A 26,222-nucleotide genomic window follows, 5' to 3' on the forward strand; every position below is an offset into this window, starting at 1 on the left:
TGGTCCTCTTGGTAATTTTTTATTTCCTCGTGTATTTTGACAACATTCAAAACTTTCTCTGCTTCTTGCATTGCTAAACTTAACAGTAGGAATAGAAGAGGATACATAGTTCTGAATGAGATGAAGCCCCGTCCAGTACTTCATGAATTACAGAGATAACTGAATCTTTGATTTTTGTGAACACGTGGTGAGATTAAAGATTTATGTATGAATAGAAAATACAGAAACATTCATGAGTAAATAAATTTTATTGTCTGCATAAGAATTATTTTTTTAAAAAAAGATAGCTTTCTCTACTCTTTTTGTGGCTATACTGCAGCCTGGTAAACACAGCTTGTGCAATTACAAGTAAAAGACCACAGGACCTGTACTGACCTGACATTGCAGGGTCTCAGCAGTTACCTGGGCTTGTTTTGGCCTAAGAAGTTTTTAGCTGTTATAGCAATTATCTAATAGTCAAGTGACAACTTGAATACTGCTTAACATATTTTTTCTTAACTCTTTAAATGCTACACATTGTAGAAATCTGACAAACCCAGGTAGTCACTGTACAACAAGCAATGACTCTTCATTTTAGTCCTTTATCATTAACTGGGGCCGTTAGTTGACAGACACAGAAAACAAACAAACAAAAAAAGAATCAAAGAATAAATTATGTTTCTCTCTATATATATTGCAAATTCTAATAAGTTATTTGATTATTCTCTCTTACTATGTATAAGAGTAACCATATCCTTTTTGAGCATAGTAGTAGTATTTTTAATTTAGTGTGCCATTTCCAGACTTCATCTGTGAGCCAATGAAAAAAATACCAGCATTAAGAAAACATGTGAAAAAAACCCTAAGTAGACCCCATGACTGAGAAAAAAGGGTCTCAACTATCAGTGTTAATGCATCCTGGACACTGTGGTGGTGACCTCTCATAATGCACTCTTACATTTTATGAGTGAAACCTAACACAGTTGTCCCAGATAAACACTGAAGAGGGTTCTAGAGAAGGCAGGCAGATAGCAGGCATTTCATGTACAACACTTTCACTTGAGCAAGTGACTGGATAATTCAGTCTAGAATGTTTAGCATCCACTGTAATTGGACTAATAATTACTGCTTGTATTTTGGTTGCAAGGTTAAGACCTCAGCTATACCAGAAGTAAATTCTTGGCTACAGATATGCACTTGCATGGTGCTTTCCCTTTTACTTATAACAAAGATTTGAGCAAGAACAGCTGATTTCCCTAGTTAGTTTTAATCTGATGAGAAATAAAACTATGTTCTTATTTTGATTAAATGCTAATGCTTTCATAGTGACCTTTCAAATAGTAGTTATTAATTTGTTCAAGTGCAAAGCATTTCAGCCTAGCTACACTCTCACAGTCCAGTTTTTCTCTTTTTTTTTTTTTTAAAGAGAAGACTAGTTTCTTTATTGCTTCAAATATTTTTAAGCTATAAATTTAATATATGAAAAATAGCTATTTTCCATCAAAATTGTTTACTTGAAAACTCTACCTTTATTCTTTCAGGCAACAGCAAAAAAATAGAATTCTTTCCCTATGGGGAATAAGCAATCTGTTATTAGTTTTAAAATGAGTCTAGAACAACTCTTTCTCACTAAGCACATTTATATTTATTGATTTACCATGCATACATTTTAATGCAACAAGTGAGTTGAGAGTTTTTGGTTTTCATTGCAGTACTGCCTGGAATATAATCTATTGATTTCAAGAATCACCTCACTAATACCTGTGGCTTATGGCTCTGGCATCATGATAAGGAGAGAAGGCAGTCCAGTAGGTCTAAAAGAATTGCCTCTATTGCCTGTATACTCAATGTCCATAGAAACCTTTGAGGAACACAAGAGGGAGATCCAGAATACAGCAACTATTTGCCTCCCTGTTCATACTGGTCATCTATAGATCTTTTTAGCTTCTAACTGGTGAATTAGTCCGAATACGCTAGTGACAGAAACTTCATAGATTCTGAGAAATAAACATTCCATTTCTTTCTTGCTGACATTTCTAGGTTGTTTGGGTCATCTTAATTGCAGTTCAGGGAGCTGGGACACTATCTGCTCAGTATGCTTAAATCTTCATTTTAGCCAATATACAGAAAGGTTCATTTCCACCTAACAATTTTGACAATAGTTTATGTCCTTTTCTTATTTCACACCATTCATTCATTCATTCATTCATTCATTCATTCATTCATTCAGTGCTGCATCTTGTTTGTTTGCTTGTCGTAGACCTAGGATCCTAGAATCTATTCAATACAGAGGAGGAGCATTTATGCTAGCCTTCCATCAGAGAAAGGAGTGATAACAAACCACAATTTCGGTTTTGGAGTACTTTTAAGGGTTGATGGCTGAGTAAACATATGCCTTGTTTTTCTCTCTTCCATCAGCATAAGCAAGTAGCAACATTTTTACTGTTCATTGAAATATATAAGGTCATCCAACAGTCCAAAATCTTGAATAAAAACAAAAAACTTTTTTTTCATCACCAAAAGCTCAGTTCTAATATCTTCATTTAGTATTTGTCAAGCCTTCTGGCCCTTCTGGGGTCAAAATCCTTCGATCTTCTATCTCTATCTGTGTATCATATGGTCTGTTCCAATAGAAGTCTGTCTGATGAGATGAGAGTATCAGTCTAGTTTTAGGTGCAAAAAGTATCTTCTTTTCTGAAGCATGTGTGAAGCCCATAAGATGCTTGTTTATCTTATTTTGAAGAGCAATTAAGAAGCAGGAAATTTCCTCTGGTCATAGTACCTCTTTGCTAATGTGCCACTGTCACAAAGGAATATAAAGGGAAGTACTGCTACAGGATGCCTCACTTGTTTTCCAGCACACCTTGTAGGTTTATAAAGGTCTGATTTTCCCATTCCTCTCATGAGTTCAACACCTGTGTGTGCTATGTGCAAAATCTCAAATGTGGGGACATATCTGAACAACAAACCCTAGAAATAAATTATTTCTGGGCTTTTCTTGGAAGCTAGCACAAATCATTAAGGTCTTTGGAAATGGCTTATTCCAAGTAAGAAAAATAAACATTATCTCCTAGGTTATAGAATTGAATGAGGCACCTCAGCTAGCTGTGTGGAAACAAACCTCCACCCCCCCCCCCCCCAAAAAAAACAAAACACGCCAAAAAAATTACCCTTTGTTGAACCCAGACTATCTGTTGATTTTGGATAGAGATTGTTCCAGTCTACAAGTCACTTTGTCACTGGCTGTGGTACTGAAAACCCTAAGCAAATTAGCTCTATACATGCAGGCTTTTCCTTTTAAGGTTTCACTATCTCAAACATCCAGTGGGGCCTAGTACAAGTTTGTATTGGGTGCAGATGTCAACATGTTGTTGCTGCAGGGATGGCCTCTCTGAGGAGTGGCCATGCTCAACATGGCCCATTCCATCTGCCTCCAAAAGACCCACCACAGGATACAGTTGAACCCATTATCCAAGATGGTGGCATATTTGAGATGGAAAGTATATTTAAGAAAGGGCAGAAAATGCTGGACAGGCAGAGAACTAAGAAGAGGAAAATAAGAGCAAGAAAGGGGGAACACCAAGGTCAGAGAAGGAGGAAGAGGTCCTCCACGGAGGAAGAGATAACCCCTGCAGCTTGTGGAGAGGCCACACCAGAGCAGATTTTCCTGAAAGACACGTGCTGGAAGAGAGGAAAAGTGTGCTAAGGAAGAAGTGGCAGAGAGGAGCTGTTATGGACTGACTGTAGCTCCCATTCCCCATCCCCCTGTGCTGCCAGCGTAGTGGAGTTAGTAAGTAAAGGACTGAGGTTGAGCTTGGGAAAGGGGGAGGAATGATGCTGTTTTGATGTTTGGCTTTTTGTTTTCCCTACCCAAAAATATTTTTTCTATTTGGCAGTAAATTGAATTCATTTTTCCTAAGTCAAGTCTTTTTTTACCCATGACAGTAAACAATCTCCCTTTCTTTGTCCTAATCTGTGAGCTTTCTTATTCCTGTTTTTCCTTCTTGTCCTGCACAGCAGGTGGAAGAGTGACTGAGCAGCTGGGTAAAAGTTTGCCTATGAAGCATAAACCAGAACAAAAATATTAGGATATTTGTTGTTAGGGTGACATATTAGGTGTTCCTTGCATGTGGAATGACTAAAAGAAAAAGTTAGAGAAAATCCATGTTTTTTCTGAATAATGTAGAAAAAAACTTTCCAGTCAAAGACATTATAGAGAGCAAGGCTTAGAGTTTCTTTTATGAGAACAAGAGTAATAGTTTTGATTTAAATATCCTGTGTCGGAGCACTGAATTACCCAGTTTAGATTAAGGCTGTGTATGTAATGCACAAAATCTTCTTTAATTCAGATTTGCTCCATTTTTACCCTAACCTCCAATATTACTCCATATGTGAATACATTTTAGGACAGCAGGGAGAGATGGAAACAACATTAACTGTCTTCACAGAGAATAAGGCTGATGGTGTTTTTAATTATTTCGCTAACATCATTGGAGCCATTACCTCATAATAAGAAGTGCTGAATGGTCACCTTTTCCCAACCTTTCTTACCACTTATCATCAAAAAGCAAAGCATAATGGGCAACAGCTGTTTCTACTATGCCATGGATTTAGCTTCACTTCCTAAGTGAGCAGTTTAGTTCACGAACATTCATTTCTCCATAAGTCCATAATTACAAAACCAAAGTTAATCTGCAAAACATTAGTATCTATTTTTAAGACAGCTGAAGGGAGGCTTTTAGTTTTTATTATGATAATTTACTTTTCTTGTTTGGCCTTTCTTTTTCTTTCTTTTGTCTCATTCTGAGATTCCAAGCCCACATCTTTGCTCTTTTTAACTTTCAGCCTTATTATAATTCTTTCAGTCTTTCCTTTTTCACATCTTTAAAGTTAGAAAGCTACAATTTTGTGTGTTTGCTGGCTACGCATCTTTATATTTATACTTCTTTTTTTTTTAAGTTTGTTTTGTTTCTTCTTATTGATTTCTGAGACAGTGCTGGTGTCTGAGTGAAATGATAGATAAAGTCCAGAGAACTTGTACAAAAGACAAGAAAACTTTTAAAGTAGAAATATTTACAGAAGAAAATATTATTATATAATAGTAAGTAATTAATATAGTAATTGAAATATATTCAGTCTAAAGAGACAGAACATACTGTTGAGTTTGAGGTTTATTAGGGAAAATCTTTTTTTCCTCAGGATTTTTTCTTTTTTAGCTCAAGATGAATTTTGCAGGGAGGATTTTTCTTATTTAAACTATGGCTGAAATTAGACTTCTTGAGTTCACCATAAATATTCAATTTTCTATTACATGTATGTACCTAAACAAGATGATCTCATTTTTCCCTCTTCATCTAGCAGCCTATTTTTTAGATCACCCTGTGACTAACTTTGGCAATTTGGGTTATATTCCATCTCCTTTACTGAAAAAAGAAAGATATTAGCTTTTGCCATTTTTGGCATAATTTGTAAGTCAAAATTATTAATCAGATGCACTAAAAATCTTTATCTGTTAAGACTGACTTAATATTCCCATCACTCTTGAGGGATTATGTCCTGACTACTCTATAGAGATACTACATTCTCTATCCTACAGTCCTGGTTCAGAGAATTGTGCAGCTGCCTTCCCTCTTTCAGACCACACATTTTCCTTTTCCTGGAAATAGAAGAGCAGAATGTGATCTGGCTGCATCTTAAATTCATATCAAGATCATGACCATGTACCCAAACTAGAGAGCTAATGCTCTATTCTACAGAACAGTTGTTGCCTGTGGATTGAGTTCCTAAAGTAGAGACAGCTAGAATCACTCATTAATAGTGTGGGTGTTTCTGTGGTGTGTTTTTTGGTTGGTTGGTTGGTTGGTTTGGTTTGCTTTTGTTCTTGTTTTGTGTTTTTTTTGTTTGGTTGGGTTTTTTTGTTTGTTTGTTTTGTTTTGTTTTGGGTTTTTGGTTTGGTTTTTTTGTGTTTTTTTGTTTGTTTATTTGTTTTTGTTTTTTTTTTTGTTTTTTACTGCGTATCTCACTAAATCTCATTACTCAAAGGAAAGACAACAGATACTTCGCATTATTGGTAGGAAACTTGGTATCTTCAGTGATATACTGGGATAGGCTTCACTCAATTTAATTTTTAAATAGAGGACAAACACTAATTTTTGTTTACTTGCTACTACACATGGGGCAGCGTATACTCAGATTTTATCAATTTTATGTCACAGGGTTAGAAAATAAATACTATTGTTCATATGTTTAAAAAATAAATATCTATTTTTCACACTGTTGACTTCCCTGACTCTGAATTACTGATACTTCCTTTGATATTTCTGGGATAAAGCACAGAAACATTTTCATGGTTAAATGCTTCTATTGTTGTTTTGTTTGGTTGGTTGGTTCATTGTTTTATTTTGTTTTGTTTTGTTTTAATATACTGCATCACAATGTTTATTTTCCCCATGGAAAATGCTTACATGTCTAAGGAAAACCATCATTAACCAGATTCCTCCATCTAGACTGGGAGGATAATCCATTCTTTGTATAGCTATTTGGATTTTTCAGCTGTAAAAATGTTCTAACTTTCAACATGGCTAATCCACCACTAATCCTTACAACCTTTTACCATTAGGCTGTAAGGGGAGACACAAAAATATGTATTACTCATTGTATACCTAATACCCATATGTTAATTTCATTTTTCTTACCTCTCATTTTAAGAAAAAGCTAACCTCTCTAAAGATGGGTTAATAATTCTTGTTCTTAATTATGGCAAAGAATTACAAGGTAAAGAAAGATAATTACCCTGGGTTTTGTTTGTTTGTTTGTTTGTTTTGTTTTGTTTTGTTTTGTTTTGTTTTTTACTGCAGGAAAGATGAAGCTGCTCCCACTGCAGGTGAAATTTAAAAGACACCCTACTTTGTAGAATTCTTATACCAGTTTGCAGTAGAAAACTGGAGATCTGAAAACAGATTATTTTGGAAACTGTCTGTTTGGTGTTTGCTACATAAAATAAGACAAGATTGTCTCTCAGTAATGAAAGCTTGTGATTTTTTATGTTTCTGGATTTTTTTTATTATTTTATATCTTTTAACCAACCTACTGTTGGTCTTCACAAATACAACTCTTGTAACCTTGACTTGTTCAAGATGAAAAATAACATGCCTTTTTTTTTTTTTTTTGAAGGAGTTTCTGCATTATGAAGTAGAGCTGAGCTAAGGGAATTCAAATTCATCTGTACAATGCATATATGAGTTGTATGAACTAAACAGTTACATTATTATTTCAGTTCAAGAGCACAGAGCCATTTTCCTGAATGATTTTTTTTTTTTTATCTTTAACTTCCCCATCTGTGGTAATGTGTTTTTTCTGTTTATAATTTAGCATGTATGAGCTGGAACACATTCTGAGATAAGGTCGTCCATAGTGGACGCGTGTGTTCCAGTCTGATTAACTTTAAAAATTCTGACCTCCAGCTTAAAGTGTGTAAAATATTGAAGATACACGTCAAATGAAAACACAGTCTGAGATGGTCAGAAGCATGGAAAAAATTTTAAAAAAATAAAAAAATAATAAAAAAAAATATATATATAAGAAATTTCTCTATAAGCTGATTTTTTAGCAAGCACAGAGGCTAATTTTTGGAAAGGGTTACAAAAATCAGAACTTGAGAATAAACAGAGAAATGTCCATATCAATATATTAGGGTAATTATATTTCATAAGATCTCCTTGCTAGAATTGTTTATACATTGACACTTTGCAAATATTCAAGTGTCCAGCTCATGGGAACTCTTAAACGGTTTATGGAATTGACTAGACTGTCATAGCAGAATACGATACACATCATCCCTTAATAAGAAAGCAGTTTACTTTTACAAGCATGGATGCTTTTCATTTTGTAGCACAGCAGTTGGTAATCAAAACATGGTGACAGCAGCCAAAATGGTGAGATCCTCCTGACCTAGAAGATGAAAAAACACAGTGGACAGAACCAGACCAAGGGACCCATACCATTAACAGTGTTAATTTTCCAGATAAGAAACCATACCTATGCCTGGAAGCAATGAATGTAAGAATTCAATCTCTTCGCAGAACCATCAATGGGAAGAGAATAACAAAGAGAACTGAGTTTGACAAAAGCTCTGAAACATTCAAGCAGACAATAAAAACATTTTAAAAAATTTTCTCTCCCTGAGATTCAAGTGGTAAGTTTTGGTTGTTTTGTGGAGTTTGTGTTTTTTCATGTTTTTACTTGTTTGGCATTCATTTGTTACATTTTTGTTTGTGGTTTTGTTTTTTGTGTTTTTGCTTATTTGTTTAGTTGTTTTGTTTTGTTTTGTGGGTTATCTTGATTTTTTTAAACTGAAATGAAGAAGCAAAGCAGCATTAATTACTCAAATTTCTGATTTAGAATTCCAGAATTTAGCTACATTTTTAAGAAATAATGAATGGTGGAACATCTGATGCCACTGTGACAGTATGTATCTGTTTCTCACACAATCTAATATTAAATAAAGCAAGGGCATCTAAATTAAAGAATTATAAGAAGAACAACAAGAACAGTAATGCAGACAAGCACACAAAGCAATAACACAAAATTCAGGATCAAATAAGTGGAAAACACAAGAAAGCGGAAAATTTGATGCAGGTTTTACTGTGAATTAAGCATTAATTAAGAAAAAAATGAAATTGTTGACAGAAATACAGGTAAATTTTATTCCTTTTTTCTCTAGAACAGTGAGAAATGAAGCTACTGTGTGTTGAGATACTACAAGTACCCTAGGCCAACATAGCAACCAGTGAAATTAATTCAGCGAGGCATTGAATTGATGAAATTTAGTTTTTGATCCTATATGCCCCACACATTCTCTGTGTAATAGACCATATCCCACTCAAGTTTCTCCTTTATATCCATCAGAATTTGTTTTGTTTCCCCTTTCCTCCTCAGTAACTCCGTAGTCAACAGAAAGATAATTTCATATATTCCCCATGTTTCAAAGTAACCTCCTTTCCTCAGCCTGTTTTCCCCAAATGTTCCAGAAGCAGTTCTTAAAGCAGTTTCCCTAGTTTCCTCCCATGTCCCTAACTGCTTAAATGTGCTTTCTGGTCCAGAGATACAAGTGTATGAATTGGAGAGATCAAACAAGTTTGGTATAAAATCAGTGCTGTAGCCTGTCCATCAATGGGTACCTCTGTTCTGTTTTGGAAGCCCATCTTCGAAGTATTTATAGGGAAAATATTACCTTTGAGAATGTTATCCTCTGTTAGATTTTCTTGAGCTTACTAAGGGTAAGAAAGCAGATGGAAAAAAAAATTAAAAGACAGTATTTTCACTTAAACTTTTGAAGATACTAATTTGAAAAACAGAAGTATATTTGTGGACCGAGAAACTTCCAGCGAAGAAGGCATCTGCAGTCTGACTTCAGTAGATCCAGAACCATTTAAGTACAGAACACTCCCAGCCATTCAACAACCATATTTGCAGCTGTGCAGAGAAATAGTCAGTTTGTAACTAAATTGTAGAGCCAATTTTATTATAACCTCAGCCATGCTACTGAGCAACAATACTAGGTTTGAGGAATGTGAATAAGCATTAATGATGTACAATAAAACCATTGTGAGGGCAATACAAGGAAATGTAAGCAACAGGTAAGAGATAACTATTGTTGCATCAAATTTATAGCAGTCATAATAGAGAAATATGCTGTACTTAATAGAAAAAAGAATGATAAGCAGAAGTCATCAAGCTGAGTTATTGTGAAGCCATATATAGAGATGATCTGAAGGGAAGGGAAGGGAAGGGAAGGGAAGGGAAGGGAAGGGAAGGGAAGGGAAGGGAAGGGAAGGGAAGGGAAGGGAAGGGAAGGGAAGGGAAGGGAAGGGAAGGGAAGGGAAGGGAAGGGAAAGGAAGGGAAGGGAAGGGAAGGGAAGGGAAGGGAAGGGGAAAATATATAATACTCTCAAGCTGAAATTCTCATATCAGTGATGATAACTAAAATAAGGAGAATTGATCAACACACTTAAAAAATATGGAAGCTTAAGTACAGATAGAAGAAAAACTACCTGATAAAAATTTATTCTGTAGATTCTATCACTCATGTAAACCAATAAGTGTCCATTATTTTCAGAAGAAATTTGGTCTCAAGGAAGATTATAACGTAACTTCAAACCTCCTCCCATGATAATTCTTTTCAGAACATTTTAATAAAGTGGAAAAAAAGATAAGGAAAAGGAAAATAAGTGACATGACCACAAAACTATCTAGGATTTTATTTTATTTCATACTTTTAAAATAGGTATATTAATTAGATATAATTTATTGCTAAGCTAATTTCCTTAATCTTTTGCCTGGTTATCAGTATTTCTTATTTTTAATGACAAGATAAGCTCTGAAGACTTTCCAAAAGTAACAACAAGTAACCTAAAAAACTTGAATATTATTTATTCATAACCCTGAAAAAGTTCATGTTTTGGGTCCATGTTGAAACATTATAAGAAAGAAATCATAAATATTTATTTGGGCTAAATTATATCATTTATTTGGGCCAAGAAAACCCTCAAAAATGCAGATGATTTTTCAAACTTAATTCAGTTTGGAAAGCATGTGGGTGTCTGAAGGCAAAATGTGGTCTCAGTGGCTACAAGCTCTCAAAGGAATTGGTCTTATAAAATAGCTCTATTACATTATAGAATTTCTGCTCTATTTTAAACAGAACTTTTATTTTTAAATGAGACTTTTTTCTTCTTACACTTTGTGTCCTCTTTTTTTTTGGAAAAAAAAAAATCTTATATTAGGATGTACAGCTAAACTAATCTATCACAGGTCCTGGTGTCTTAAAAACCACTGGAACAGAGATTTGTTGACCTGTGTTATTGCTTAAATCTGTCTAAAAGATTGAGCAGTCAAATTATTACACGTTTAAAAAGTCAATGTAGCACTAACTGGTGACATGTCATCAACCTAGGTAACAAACAAAAAAGTAAAGCATCAGATTAATAACTGTAGGGAAAAAAAAAAAAAGAAAGAGGAAACCTATAAGACATTTTGTGCAAGACATTCCCACTGAGTTATTTTAGGATGAAAAAGAAGCAATCATAAATGAGAAGTAATAAGACAAGGCTGAGAATAAGCAGTCAAATATAGGAAATGTCTTAAGTAGTTCATATTTTTCAGTTATTTTTAACGCACTGAACAATATATGATATAAGCAATGTTCTTTAAATCTTAGTACTTTTGTCAAGACTTTCTAATGAAGAGGTCACTATTGCTATGTTCTGCATTTCTTTCTCCCTTCAATGATTTCACTGCTTTCTCATTCTCTGCAATTGATGATTGCTGAACTGTGGGATTCCTTATTCCTACAATGAATTCTTTAAACTGTTAGCTACAGGGAAAAGGTACCCCTATACCTCTTTCAGTTTTGGGGTACTGAAACAGCCTAGAATGCAACGTAAGCTTTCACAAAGACTATATCAGTGCTTCTCCTGTAGCCCATTCTGAAGTGTTCAGGTCTTGGTAATGTATGTAAGAGGTGTAAGAGGTTATGCAGAAATTCCCACACATTGTATTCCATTACAGGTCCTGTCCTACTTGGCAAAGGGGAATCTTCATGTGGGTTGTCTTTTTTTGTTTTTTTTTTTGTTTGTTTGTTTGTTTGTTTGTTTGTTTTAAATTACATGCTGCATCTAGTAGCAAAGTCACTGATCAACTGTCTTAATAATGCTTTTTTGAGAGCTGTATCTCAGTATCTGAACACATTTCTTTTTGTATATTCTGAACAAATATACTGGGTCACCATTCACCTGGACACAGGTGAACAGTTTTAAATATATTCTCACTTCTGTGTAAGTGATTAAATATCTAAGATCACAGTAATGATCATTATAACAATACGTCCATTAGCCTTGCTGTAGGAGGTAATACATTGATTGCATCTAGCTGATACAGAGTGCATTAAGGAGTTCTTATTTTTCATTTATTAGCATCCCTCTGTGTGATGCATGCATCATATAGGTTTTACAAAGATCTCTTATCTTGAAATTCAACTGACACAAGAGGGGTTTTTTTAAGTGAAAGATGTTAAATCTAATAGATAAGCTTTTTCAAAGAAATATCTCACAATTTCTGCTTCTGTCCTAGAAACTGGGGGAAGCCTTTTTTCCTTAAGCCCAAACAACTTAACCAGCCAGTCCATTTTTATTCTTTTGGATATTTTCATGAAAAGACAAATTGCCTATAAGAGAGTGTCACACGGTGTCAGATGCCTACTTTTCAGGCATGAAAATGCCACAGCCAAGTGTGAGAAAATTGCCCTTAGTGAATATTCATTTAATTTGAGAGCTCCCAGCAATTCTATTGACAGATTATCTGTCAATATGCTTGTGCTGCCACGGCTTTTCCTTCAGAATAATCCCTCTCTTTTTTGTGGAAAGCACCATAAAAATTAATAGAAGTGATCCCTGAACTGAGTTTGCACAGAGATTTGAAATGTGACTTCCTGAGTAATAAATAAGGCAAGTGGCAAAGGCTGTGAGAGAATGGGTGGGATATCACAGTGAGGTAATACGGTTACTCATCTAGAGCTAAAATTCTGATGTAATATATATTAAAAAAAAAAAAAAAAAAACACAACACTGCCACTACCACCAACAAAACACAAAGGAAGAAAAACCCACATCAATTACTGCCTTATTTAGCTAATACCTTACAGTGTTGTAGAAAAAAAATGGGATTTCAGGCATTGAAAGAGATCTTTATCTCATATTCCACTGAAGGAGTTCTACAGACATTCTGCTGAAGTTGGCATCTGAGGTATTGAGGTTGATATAAATGGTGGCAAGTATGAGAGACAGTCAAAGATAAGGTCCAACAAACAGAAAGATCGGTTAGAGGAAGGATGGGGAGATCTGGATCAGAAACATGAATTCAGTGTACTGATATTTCAAGTGTCTGAAGAGTTACAAATAGAATAGGATTTAGGTTTTCCTACATGGAATTATTCTAAACTAGAAAGACCCCTGAAACAGCCTGACTAAGAATTCTTTCCTGATTTAGGAATACTTCGTGATTTGTTTGTTTGTTTGTTTGTTTGTTTGTTTGTTTGTTTTCCTACTTTAGCTTTTAAATGAGGATAGCTTGTAACCCTCAATGTGGAGAAGTAGTGATAATGTCAACTGTCTCCAACTGTGTAACTTGTCTTTTTTGAATGGCTCTTACAGAAGTTCATATTCTCATTTTCAGAACTGTAAGGGTCTTTGAAATAGATAACCTCCTCAAAGCACAAGAATGGTTCACCTCTATGGATACAAAATTAAGCTGGTATAACAAAAGCTCAGCTTAGTTGAGCAGGAAACTCCAGACTAGGTTCAGACACAAGACGGAAGCTTATGAAAGGTTAAAGTGGGTACAGGATATCTCAGAGCATTATGGAAGCATTGCCCATGCAAACAGTGATGGAATTAGGAAAAGCCAAATTTCAACTGCAGCTGAAGCTGGGAAGCATCTGTGAAAGACAACAAAGATTTCTTTAAGTACATCATCAGGAAAAGAGGACCAGATATACTGTAGGCATTCTCCTGAATGGATGGGACAACTTAATAATCAGAGTCCTTTGATGGATGAGATATATTCAAGGATGTTGACAAAGCTGACAGACATCACTGTGGCAATTGAGGTGATGCCTTGATGCCTGCAAAAAAGCACATCATAATCACCTTTGAAAAGGGCACTAGGAAGATTTGGAGGACTACAGGCTGGTCAGCCTAATATATGTAATGTTCAAATCCTTCTGAAAACTAGTCCAGGCACATGAAGTGCAAGAAGATGGCTTGGAACTACCAGCATGTATTTATCAAAGGACAAATCATGCCTGACCAACCAGAACAGTGGTGAAATGGCTGGACAGGGAGAGAGTTGTTGTTGTTCATCTCAACTTTAGTGAGACATTTGACATATTGCTATTATATTTTGGTAGGCAAAATGAGGCAATAAGGACTTGCACCCAAAGTGGGTGAAAAACTAACTATGCTCAAGTGTAGCAGTCAACTGTTCCAAGTTTAACTGGCAGTCACTTGTGAGTAGTGTTTCCTAGGGTCAGTTGTGGGCCTGGTACTGTCTAACATCTTCACTGGGGACCTCTGCCACAGAAAACCAGGCATCTCAGTAAATTCTTCAAAGACTCCAAGCTGGAGGACAGCAAGCTATAGGTGAGGGTCCAACATTCAAAAGGATCTCCACAGTATATAGAAATGGGCTGACAGAAACCTCATGAAGTTATTAAATATTAATGCAAATTCTTGCATTTGCATATTAAATGCAAATTCTTGCATTTGGGACAGAATAACACCTTGCAACTGAACAAGCTGGGGTTAATTATTTACAAAGCACCTTTGGAGTAAAAGATGGGAATTTAGGGGTCTGATGGACTGCAAACTGAAAAATGTCCAGTGGACAACAACCAACAATGTGTTCTTGTAGTGATGGAGGCTAACTACACTCTGGTTAGTGCAGCAAACAGGTTGAAGGAATTGATTATTCTTTTCAACCCTTCTGAGACCATATCTAGAATATTGTGTCCACTTTTGGGCTCACCAGAAAGAGTGACACAATAGAGTTCGGATGAGGGCACTAAGGTGGCCAGGGCACTGGAGCTCATGGACTTTGACTTGAAGATGGTGAAGAGTGAAGCAGACAACCTGGGAGAATGGAGAGGAAAAGAGGATCTGACATTCTATCTTCAACATTCTCTCTTTATGGCTTTATAGCCATAAAGGATGGCTATAAAGCAGTGAAAGTGAAAGACTTTTGAAGCTGCACAGCAAAAAAAGGTAACAGTTAGAAGTTGCTGCAAGGCAGATGATGACTGAATGTAATGGATATAATCGTCACAGTATAGGTGATTGAGCACTGGAACAGGTTGCCATCAGAGTCTGTAGTATCTTCTCCCTTTCAACACTTAACTGGACAAGACCCAGACAAATCTGACCTGATTTTGATGTTGAAGTTGTTTTGAGCAGGAGGTTGACCTTCTCAGGTGAGCTGCAGAGGTGACAAAAGTTTTGTTCCCCAGACTACCTAAAGCTGAATAGTTTTACTGTGTAGTAATTTTAAGATGCAATGCCGACTAGATATTAATCAGGAAGTGGTATGAACTGTTTATGAACCAGCAAGAATCACTGAACTTTCCATTGTGTGAGGAACAGTGTTGTCAATCTCAGGCATGTGCATTGAGTGCAAACTGTGGAAAGTTTTGAACAAGAAATGGATGAACACAAGAGGCGTGCTCACTAGAGCATGTCCTCATTCTACTTTGTCCTTTAGTCTTTTGCCACTTGCACTAGTAGAAAACAAGGTGGAAAAGGCTCTTAAATCATATTTGCAACATTTTACAGTTCCTTAGCAGAGTAAGTGGGTATTCATTAAAGTCTGAGAGATTATGATTCTCTACTATGTCAGTTCTATTTTGACACAATACTATTTATTTCAACAAATTTTCGGATTCTTACTATTTGGTATGAAGGAGTGAAGAATCAGCTACCTCTTTGTAGAGTTAGCCGTTAGGCATACAGATATGTATATTCATCAACAGTCTCATGGAAAGAAGCTAATTTCAAAACTTTCCATAATAGAGCCTTATCCCCCTGGAAAACAAGAGATATGCAAATAAATGAATTATTTTATTCTTAAAAAGAAAGCAGCTGAGACAAAGTTATGTATTCCAAAGTCAATGTGAAGACTCCTGTTTACTACAGTGAGAGAAAAACGGGCTCTAAAGTATTTCTCATAGTTTCCTAATATGAAAAGCAACACGAAAGTCCTTTTTTTAAGGGATTTATTTCATTTTACTGATCAGTTGCTTACTCCCTACTAGTTTTTCTCAGTCTTCAGGAGGTGCTTTGCATCTTTGGGTCAGAAAGATAAATTACTTAGATGGGAAATGTTAAAAAAAAAAAAATAATAACTACTTGACCTAGTAGCAGGCTATAGTCTTGCTGGTTTTCTTTTTGCCTTTAATGATGCTGGCCTGTCATTCTGTTTGTGCAATGTGATAAACATCATCTTGAAGACAATGTTAGTCTGTTACTCAGTGTTTTCAAACCTAGATCATGCAGCAGACAAAAAATTATTTAACTACACACTAAGCTTATACCTTCTGACTTCTATCTTGAAAACCTAGCTCATTATATAAGACTAGCTGCATAAATATTTCAGATCAAAAGGAGTATCCACATCCAAAAAGTTCAAGTCTTTACCAACATTATACTAGTCCAGTTTTAGCTTTGTGCATTGAATCACACTTGTTGCTGGTGCCATACAACACCATTGTGAACACTTGATTTCCTAAACCAATTACTGTGTACCCTTTGCAGACTCAGTGTTGCATTATGAGGACCCTTTGGGACACTGCAGCTGGACCCATATCTCCTGGAGATGGTAAGTTCTACATATCATGCCATAACCATGCTGACCATAATTTTCTTTCTATCTATCTATCTATCTATCTATCTATCTATCTATCTATCTGTCTATCTATCTATCTATCTATCTATCTATCTATCTATCTGTATGAGGAGTTTCCAAGCTTTTGTGATTTCTGGGTGACACAGATCAATTTAGAAATCTGCTTTATTTGCTGTAGAGGATATATGGTATTGGTCTTCCTAGTCATTTTTCTTAGTTCCCCTAGAAGTATCTCCAGGACCACTGTAGATAATGGACCACAAGTAGATACACAGTTGAAAACATGACTTCCTCCTACACAGATTCTAGTGTAGAGCAGCAATGAGAATGGGATGAGTGATGATATCATCTTTTTCATCTTCCTGGAGCAATTCTTTAACTCCTCTGGCATAATTAGAAGGCTGTCTCTGCATCTGCAACAGTCACACCTTCACAGATCTGGTGTTTTTCTAGATGATATTAAAACATATGAATTTCCTCTCAATTACACTTATACAAGGAAAGAGGATTTCTGCTGAGACTAGAGATATAAGTGAAGCAAGATTCAAATTTACTGGCTTAGTACCTCATTGTTTTCTACTTTTTATCTTCTGTAGTTTTTCAAAGAAGTACAAAGACATCATGAAATGGTACATTTGTCCTTGATAATATTTTAAAATTAGTTATACTTTTTTTTCTTTATCTTTTTCTTTTTCTGTGAGAAGTGGCCTTGAAGAATATATGGAACATAATTACACTACCTGAAAAGTGTAAAGGTACTCAACTGGAACTGTGAGGCTTAATACACAAGGCCATGGAGAATCAAACTCTTCCATGCATAGTTTGGACTCTATACCTCTGGGTAAAAAGCCTCCATTAATGTTTTAGTAAGGCTTAAAAGCTTCATTTTCTGTTGGGAAAACTTATTATAACATTAAAAAATACTCAAATAGACTTTTCACAGAGAAAATGAAGTTTTAATGCTTCAAAATTTGCCATGGGGACTTCCTGTTTTGAGAAGAACTTCCAACACAGCCACCCACTGTTGCTTTAAACAAGTTTTTTCTAAACATCAAAAAAATTGAAAAATAACAAATTCATTTTCAGTTAAGTTGTGTGAGGCATTAACTATGGAAATTTAAGGTAATATAAATAGACTATAAGCTTCAGTAGTTTGGTTTTTTTTTTTTTTTTGTATTATTAAAATTTTATTGGTCTCAGAGGTTCTATGTACTATTTGTGCTGGTATTCAATACTGCAGTAGGGAACAAGAAACATTTTTAGGATGTTATTCATCAGACTTATTTTAGGCATCAGGTTTAAGATAAAAGATATTGCTTATCAGAGGGTTTTTGACGTCCTTTTCGACTTGGGTTGTTCTATGATTCTATTGATTGATTTAAAATTTTCCAGTTCTCAAGGTTTCATGAAGTCATTCCACTGTACACATCTGTATTTTGTCAGATAATTCTTCCCATTTTAGAGGATGACATAACAGTAATTCAAGTTTAAACAGCTTACTGCACAATCATGAAAAGACATGTAAGCCAATTAAATTTTTGTCTGAATAAAATGTGTGCACCGTTCTCTCCAAGTCCAAAGAATTGTAAGGTTTCTAGAGCCAAAACCAGATTGTGTTTTATTTCTTTTGCATCTACAGAGAAATGTGGATATTAAAGGATTTATGATGCATCAGCATTTATATGTAAATTTTATGCATTGCTGACTTTAAGTATGTATATATCTATCAACCTGAGAAGAAGTTCTAAACTGGCTAAGGCTATGAGACGCTTTGTGAGACTGAAAAAGATCACATCTGTAATGGTAGATCCGAACTAGTTAATAAATATGGAAATATTGCTGAGTCTAGATAAAATTTAGATCAATGTGCAGATTAGATTAATATTTTCTTCTGTTTTTCACATCTGATTTCTTCTTCCTTAATTTGATTTTTGCTATATTATTTTTATTATTTTTTCTTTTTTCTTTTTTTTTTTAGGAAATGGTCTTGCCAAACAATCATTTTTTATTTGGAGAGCTGCAATACTGTCATAGATACACTCTGCTAGTAACTTAATATATATTTGGCAGCATCTTACACCCTCTTTGTACCCATGGAAATTACCAACTGTAATGCAGAAGAGAAAAGAATCAGATATTTTAAGAAAGAAATTAAAAGTCTTTTTATCTTGATAATTAAGTGACAACATCAATACATACTAGTGGAAGGAGAGGAAATCTAAGAAATACAAGCTGGATACAGAAGAAAAAAAAAATAAAATAGAAAAAGCTGTTCCACAAGGCGAGCTCAGATCTTGGATGGAGCTTTTAATGGTGAAGGAATGATGAAAAGTGAAGGTAGCTTTATGGTTGGTACCTTTGTGTTTGGATCTTGTCGGTTTTTTGATGCATGTCAGAAGCAGATTGATTGGGAATGTATACAGAGCTGCCATGACCTTTTCCTCCCTCTCTTTCTCCCTCAGGAGCAAATCAAGAGGAAGAAAGTAAAACAAGGGAGAAGACAAGCCTGGGAAGAGTGCACTTTCACCTCTGCTGGTGAAGAACTCTAATGTAAAATTTCCATGCTCAGTTTGCATTCAAACCCCACTTTTCACCAGGTTTTCATACTGAAGGGGCTAACAATTTGAATAGTTCTCAAATACTAAAAATAACAAAGAAAAAAAAAAAATCCACAGGTCATTTCTCAACTTAATTGTGGACACAGTTGCCCCAGAGTTAGAGAAATCCGTGTAACACATCCTGGGTGAGCTGGAAATATTACAGCAAGCTGAAACTGTCTGCCAACATAAGAATGTAGGTCTCCTATTTAAATATCTTTTATAGTAAGGACAAAAAGACTTCCTTCAATATTGAGAAAAGCGATTTTTTGAAAGTTGAAAATAATCTGAATGGAGTATAGTAACCTTAGAAGTTTACCACACAATTTAAATCCATGATACTCTATCTCTATTATTGAAAAGGGGAATTGGGATACTCTTTCCATGACTTTATAAGAATGTCTATTGTCCTTTCAGTAATTTTGCTTGTAAATTCCTGTGTCTTTTATGCCTCTGTGGATATTAAATTAAAAAAAAAAAAAAAAAGTACTGTACATGTACTCCATCACAGAAACAATGACTAAGGTTTCTTAGAAAGGGCATTGCCACATGAAGAATATTTCTCTCATTATATGATGAGCAAATGCAGGGGAGGGTCATGAAGATGGTCAGAGGGCTGGAGCACCTCTTCTGCGAAGAAAGGCTGAGAGAGTTGAGGATGTTCAGCCTGGAGAAGAGAAGGCTCCAGGGAGACCTTATAGGAGCCTTGTAGCACCTAAAGGGGACCTACAAGAAAGCTGGAGACAGACTTTTTACAAGGGCCTAGTAATAAGACAGGGGGTAATGGTTTTAAACTGAAAGAGGGTTGATTTAGATTAGGTATAACGAAGAAATTATTCACTATGCAGGTGGTGAGGCACTGAAACAGGCTGCCCAGAGACGGATGCTTCATCCCTGGAAGTATTCAAGGCCAAGCCGGATGTGGTTTTGAGCAACCTGGTCTAGTGGAAGGTGTCCCTGCCCATGGCCGGGGGTTGGAACTAGATGATCTTTAAGGTTTCCTTTCAACCCAACCCATCCTATGATTTTGTGATTCTATGAATATGACAGCCTGGTCATATTAGCTGTGGTTAACTGCCTTAAAATCCAATAGAGGTATTTCTTACCATTGCTCTTCTATGCTTGTTCTATGGCAAGGTGAGAATAAATAATAGAAAAAAGAAGAAACTAAAAGAAAAAATAAACAAAACAGAACCAACCTATGCCTTGATTTTGCCTGAAAAAGTGGAAATAAGTATGGTTTTCTGTAAATATTTCATCCTCAAGCCCTAGAATTTTCTTTTCCTTGTCAGATCTTGCTTCCAAAATGCTGAGGCCCTTTTTATGACACTGAATCAATGACTTGGTTTTCTAATGGGCATAGTACCATCCTTCTTTTTTTCATATTTCTTCCTAAAGCCTTTGTAGCCAACAGATTCAAGATCTTTGCTTTTAGCACTTAACTATTTTCCTACAGTTCTTGCAAGGCATCCTTTTGATAAAGAGAGAGCAAGGTTTTGTTTGTAAAATCTTGCTAAATAACTAGCGGGAGGAGTGAAAACATCACTCAATCTATTTTACTTACAGTATAGGAGCATTTCTTGTAGTTCTGACAGTTAAAATCAGCTTTGACTGATTTATACTAAGAAAATATAACAAAGACAAAATCACTGGTAGCTTGAACAGATGCAATTTAATTTACTTCAGAAATGTTTTACCTCTCTGCAACAGTGCTAATTAAATGTTACTTAAATCAGGACCTAGAGTTCTCACCAAGCAGTTGATAACAGTGAAATTAAGGAAATAATCCCAGTTCTCTTTAATAATGGCTTTTTGATTACTGATAGAGACTACAGCATTCCATCTGACTGCCAACAAGGGGTGCATCCATTACACATCTGGGTTCCCAATATTCTGGAATCAATGAAGGGGAAAAGCATAGCTGCAAAGCTAACTCTGTCTTGTGTCTGAGTTGCATAGGATAAATCTCCCCATGTGAAAGTTCATTCAACTTTTGAGCGGGGTGACTAGAAATTCAGAAGAAGAACAAAGGCAAGTGTTCGTGTCTGACTAGGTCAGGCTGGGTCCCTTCATAATTGATGTAGAGCATTCTAGGGCACAATTCTTCTCAGGCTGAAGTTGATATCTACTACAGGCCTTAAACATCAGTGATTTCCCTGATGAATACTCTGATGACTGATAGCAATTTCTGTAGGTCATAGCTCAGGTGTCACAGAAAACTTCAGCAAAAGGGTAGGGCAATGAAATAGTAGCTGACATGCAGACAGGTCCTCATGTGGATGGTGTGTGGTGGGGTCAAGGCATTACAGTAAGATTTAATTTAGTGTTCTTTTCTGTGGCAGATGTTATTTCATTATATTATTACATATTGGTAAAAATATCCTTTTAGTGTAAAATCAATCCTAACTTTGAAAGTAAAGAAAACCCTCTTAATCTAAATAAGGAATTAAACAGCAGATCATTTTTATAAATCCCTATTTACAATATGTTCAAGATGGGCAGTTAACTTCATGCTATTTGATAAAACTTCACCCACTGATAAGTATAAACTCAATACTTGATAAATTGCTAGAACAATTAATAAAGCAGATAATTTGTAAGTACCTGGAGGAAAATAACTTGTAAATAGTAGGCAACATGGGCTCATCAAAAACAAATCATGCTGAACTAACATCATTTCTTTCACTGATAGGATAACAAGCTTAGTGGATAAAGGAAATGCTGTGGACATATTATGTCTTGATTTTAATAAGAATTTGATACAGTTCCACATGACATTCTCATAAGGAAACTAGAGAAATTATTAAATGCAATCACTGCTAAATAAATAGGATGCTGGAGAGACGGAAAAAAATGGTAACAACAGCAAAAAAGCAACCCATGGAGCAATTATTAATGGTTCAATGTCGGGTTGGGAAGAAGTATCAAGTGTGGTCTGCAAAGATGTATTCTGGGTCATGAGTACAATTCTGCTAAAATATTGTCACTGTGTGCTTGGAAAATGAAATAAAAAGCATACTAATAAAAAACCCAGAAGATGAAAAAAAAAAAAAAAAAGAACATTTCCATGGTTACCTATAAAAATTGTCATAAAGTTTTCAAAACAAAACAGAAAATAGACAACACAAATCTCTGTAAAAGATTTATGCGCTCTTTGAATGTCAGCGATGTCATAAGAAGGAAAGTTGATTTTCTCTGGGCTGGGTCAGTCAGGATGGTTCACTTCCCGCACAAGAATCTTCCATCCAAAGTCTGAGTTGGATCAAAAACTCAAAGGGTTTTTTGTGGAACAATGAGCTTCACATCAAAGTAGATCCTGGATGTAATCAGATTTGCATCTACTCCCTTCTATAATAATTCCTATTCTTCTGAGAGTCTTCTGGGACAGAATGCACGGTACAAATACACTTGTTGTTCCAACTTAATGAGTTTATAATATATGATTAATGTTGCCAGGAATGGGAATAAGCTCAAAAAAATCTGAAATGGTCGATTTTAATCTTTAACTATGTCAATTTAAAATTGGTTTAGGTAAGGAAGAAGAATCATAGAGAAAAAAAAATTATAAATTGGGTCAACACTACCAGCACAAAAGAATTCCCAACCCATGATTAGCTAAATGTAAATAAACTGTCTGGTAACATTGCAAACATGTGAATATTGCAAAACAGTACTGTATATACAATAAGCATAGTTAGACAATTAACTGCTTGATATTGATCAAGCTTCAGACAGAGAATTTAATTCAGTTTTAGGTTCCACTTTAAAAAAAATGTGGCAAATATCAGAGGGGAAAACAACTATAATCTGGAAATATATAGAAATATTGGGATGACAGAGACAGTAATTCTCATTAATTGATAAAAATAAAATGAAAATTAATGGGCTAAATTAACAGAGAAAAAATAGAATAAATGTTAGACCAAACAGAATATATAAAGCTTCAATTATACAAAAATATCAATTGCTTCAATTATAGAAATTTGTCAGTTACAAAAAAATCAGTTATTCTCCAGCTCTTCAGTTATATAAATTTATTAAATTATATACAAACATATTATTTTTTCATAGTCAGATATATAAATTCAACTTTACCAGTGCCACAATCTCCATGGTCTGGAAGGGCATCATAGGAAAAAACTTCAGCTATAGAAACAGTGCAGAAATGCACAAAATGAGTAATGTTACGTTAAGTTTGTGGAAGGCCAACTGCTGTGTGCTTTTATCAGTCCATACACATTCGAAAGGCTACACAGATACACAGGAATTTTAAACACCAGACAGCAATTACCCCCAGAGGAGCAGTAGCGATTTCAGAAGGTTTCTTTCCTGAATAAATACTGATAGGAGGTAGTATGATTTGCCACCTAAGCAGCAGATGTCTGAACAGACATGCTGGGTTAAGGATGTAATATCATCATCCTTCTCTTACAGGATGGAGAATTAGAGCCCCATTGATGTTTAGAGTCCATTATTTCTGAATTAGCAAGTGATTTGCGAGCATTTCTGTCACAGTGCAAATATTGGTATATGTAGGCCAGGTAACACTCACTTATCTTCAGCTGAGACATTTGAGTTAGATGTTTAAACTTTGTTTTCTCTTCTTATAGGCAGCATAGATGTTTGCAGGATGTATTTTGTGAGGAAGGGAAAGCAACAAATAATAATTTTTCCCTGCTTTGTAATGCATTTGAGAAGGAGGCAGATATTTTAGCTTTTGCAGAGTATTTTAAACTTTATTTTTTAGAGCAAATGATGGTGATTAAGGAGGAAAGACAGAGCAAAAAGTGTGAACATCTGTATTTTGCACAGGTGATTAATTGACAACGTTATTCTGAGCTAGAAAAAAAGTATAGGAGAAGATTAAATGCTCTGTGAATGGCAAAGAAACAGGCCTTGCAATGAAGAAACAAGAAAAAAAGAGAAAAAAAAAGGTGCAAAAGGCAGTAGAGAAAGAATAAAAGGATGAATAAAACAGTATGTTTGAAATAAAGAAAAAGGGACTAGAAAGAATGGAAAAATAGCAAAAAAATGAAATGCTGTAAAGATAATAACTACATGTGTACATATGGTTCTGGTAAGTTAGTGATAAAAACTGTTAAATTAGCAGTGACTATTTAATCACAGCTATTTCTGCTATTTCCTTTTCACTGATGTTTTTTAGCACAGCTGGGATAGTCTGTATGTGAACCACAGACTTCTTTTATCAGGTCAATAAGAAAAAGACTTTATATGTACCACAGACTGTTCAGGGGGTTCACAGGAGATAAATATTTACACCAAAATGTTCCAAAATCTATTTTTAAAATAAACCTATAAGCTGCACTAGCTTCTTTCTGATGCTTCTCTCCATCAATTTTTATTAAAAAAATTGCGCTTTGAGAAGAGGTTGTAAGACAACAGGTAGATATATTAACAGGAAAAGTCTCTGTTAGATACAAATCCTAAAATTCTAAACGGGTATTAGCCAGAACTGCTAATATTGAAGAATTAGTCTAGAGTTCATTAAAAACAAAACAAAACAAAACAACCAACACCACGACCACCAAACAACAACAACAACAACAAAATCCACACACAAATAAACAAAAAAGAACCCCTTCTAGCTTTGGAGAAAAAACAAACAAACAAAACCAAAACCCCCAAAATGTTTGTTTTAAGATTTCCTTATAATATACTCCTAGGTATAATGTTGCTAGCAAAGCATTTCCTAATATTATTTGGTGTGTCATTTTTTTTCAGTATTAACATGCTAGTTTCAGTGAATCTGCATTTATAGTTTATTTTCCCAGTGAAGCATCTTTGTTTCAGAGTCAGTCAGTGAGGAGATGTGCAGAAGTCAGATGTGAGTGAAACAGTTAGGGGCTTTTCCACCAGTTATTCTTCAGGTTCCAATACTGTCTGTTTCATGTACATCACTGCAGAATTAGTTGTGTTAATTTAAGTGCAAATCTTATTTTTTCTCAATCCAGCTAATATAATGACGGCTGCTTTTTCTGTATGTATGTGGTTTTATTTCATTAAAGACTCATCTCTTGTGCATACTCACTATTGGTTACCAGTATAGAACAAAGCTCTGAAAAGGTTAAAAAGAAAAAATGCACACTGAAGAAAAGCATATAGAAACACATGCAGATCTCATAAACACTCTTAACATTCATAGAGACAAAGGAAAGGCGTGTATATGTTAGGTGCTGCCATATCCTTGCTACTATGTCCACTCTTGTTGGATGCTGCACAGCTGAAGCATTTCTCCCCAAGAAAAGTTGCTTCAACAGTGCCGTTTCCCAACATGGAATTTTTTTTCAACTTAAAACCAAAACCAGATCTACAGACATTTTCAAACTCTATCTGAATATGTATTTTTACATACTTCCCGCACCTTAGACACTATATCAAAAATATATTTTCTTTAAAAAAGAAAAAAAAAAAAAAGGAAAAAAAAAGGAAAAAAAAAGAAAAAAAAAGGTGATGTGGAAGAGAAGAAGATATCTTGAAACTAAATTGAACAGTGTGTTTTACACATAACCTTCCTGGATCTCTTCCAGTGAATCCCAGAACACTCAAGAAAGGCTGGAAATTAAATTAATTTATTCATTTTCTGGGTATTCCTTGAATATCCAGGCTGGAAATCTAGGAGTTAGTGTACTACTTAGAAAGTATATTTCAACACGTATGTCTGAAGACTGGTCATTAATGCCATATCACCCTGTGAATTTAGCATAGGTGAATCAAAGCTCTTAAACTGCTACTAATGGTGAAAACACAAGAGAAAGTTAGTTTCTTAGGTAACAAGGCACAAAATCATTTAAGGATTTCTAGGACAGAATCAACACCTAACTGTTATCTGAAACTCTTTCAGCTGCTTCTGTATGCCATTTAATTAGCTATTCATGTCTCTGGTATAAACTCCAATTGTTAATGAGCGACTGAATTTTTCCATTGGAACAACCTATTCTTAGTCACATTCATCTTTACACTTAAAATACATATTCCAGTACAAGTATGGAAAACTATGATAAAGAAAAGAAAGGAAAGGAAAGGGGAAAGAAAGGGGAAAGGAAAGGGGAAAGGGGAAAGGAAAAGGGGAAAGGAAGGGGAAAGTAAGGGGAAAGGAAAGAGGAGAGGAAAAGGAAAAGGAAAAGGAAAAGGAAAAGGAAAAAAGGGAGAGGGAGAGGGAAAGGAAAGGAGAAAGGA

Source organism: Streptopelia decaocto, assembly GCF_964273445.1.
Source record: "Streptopelia decaocto genome assembly, chromosome: 1".
Lineage (NCBI taxonomy): Eukaryota > Metazoa > Chordata > Aves > Columbiformes > Columbidae > Streptopelia > Streptopelia decaocto.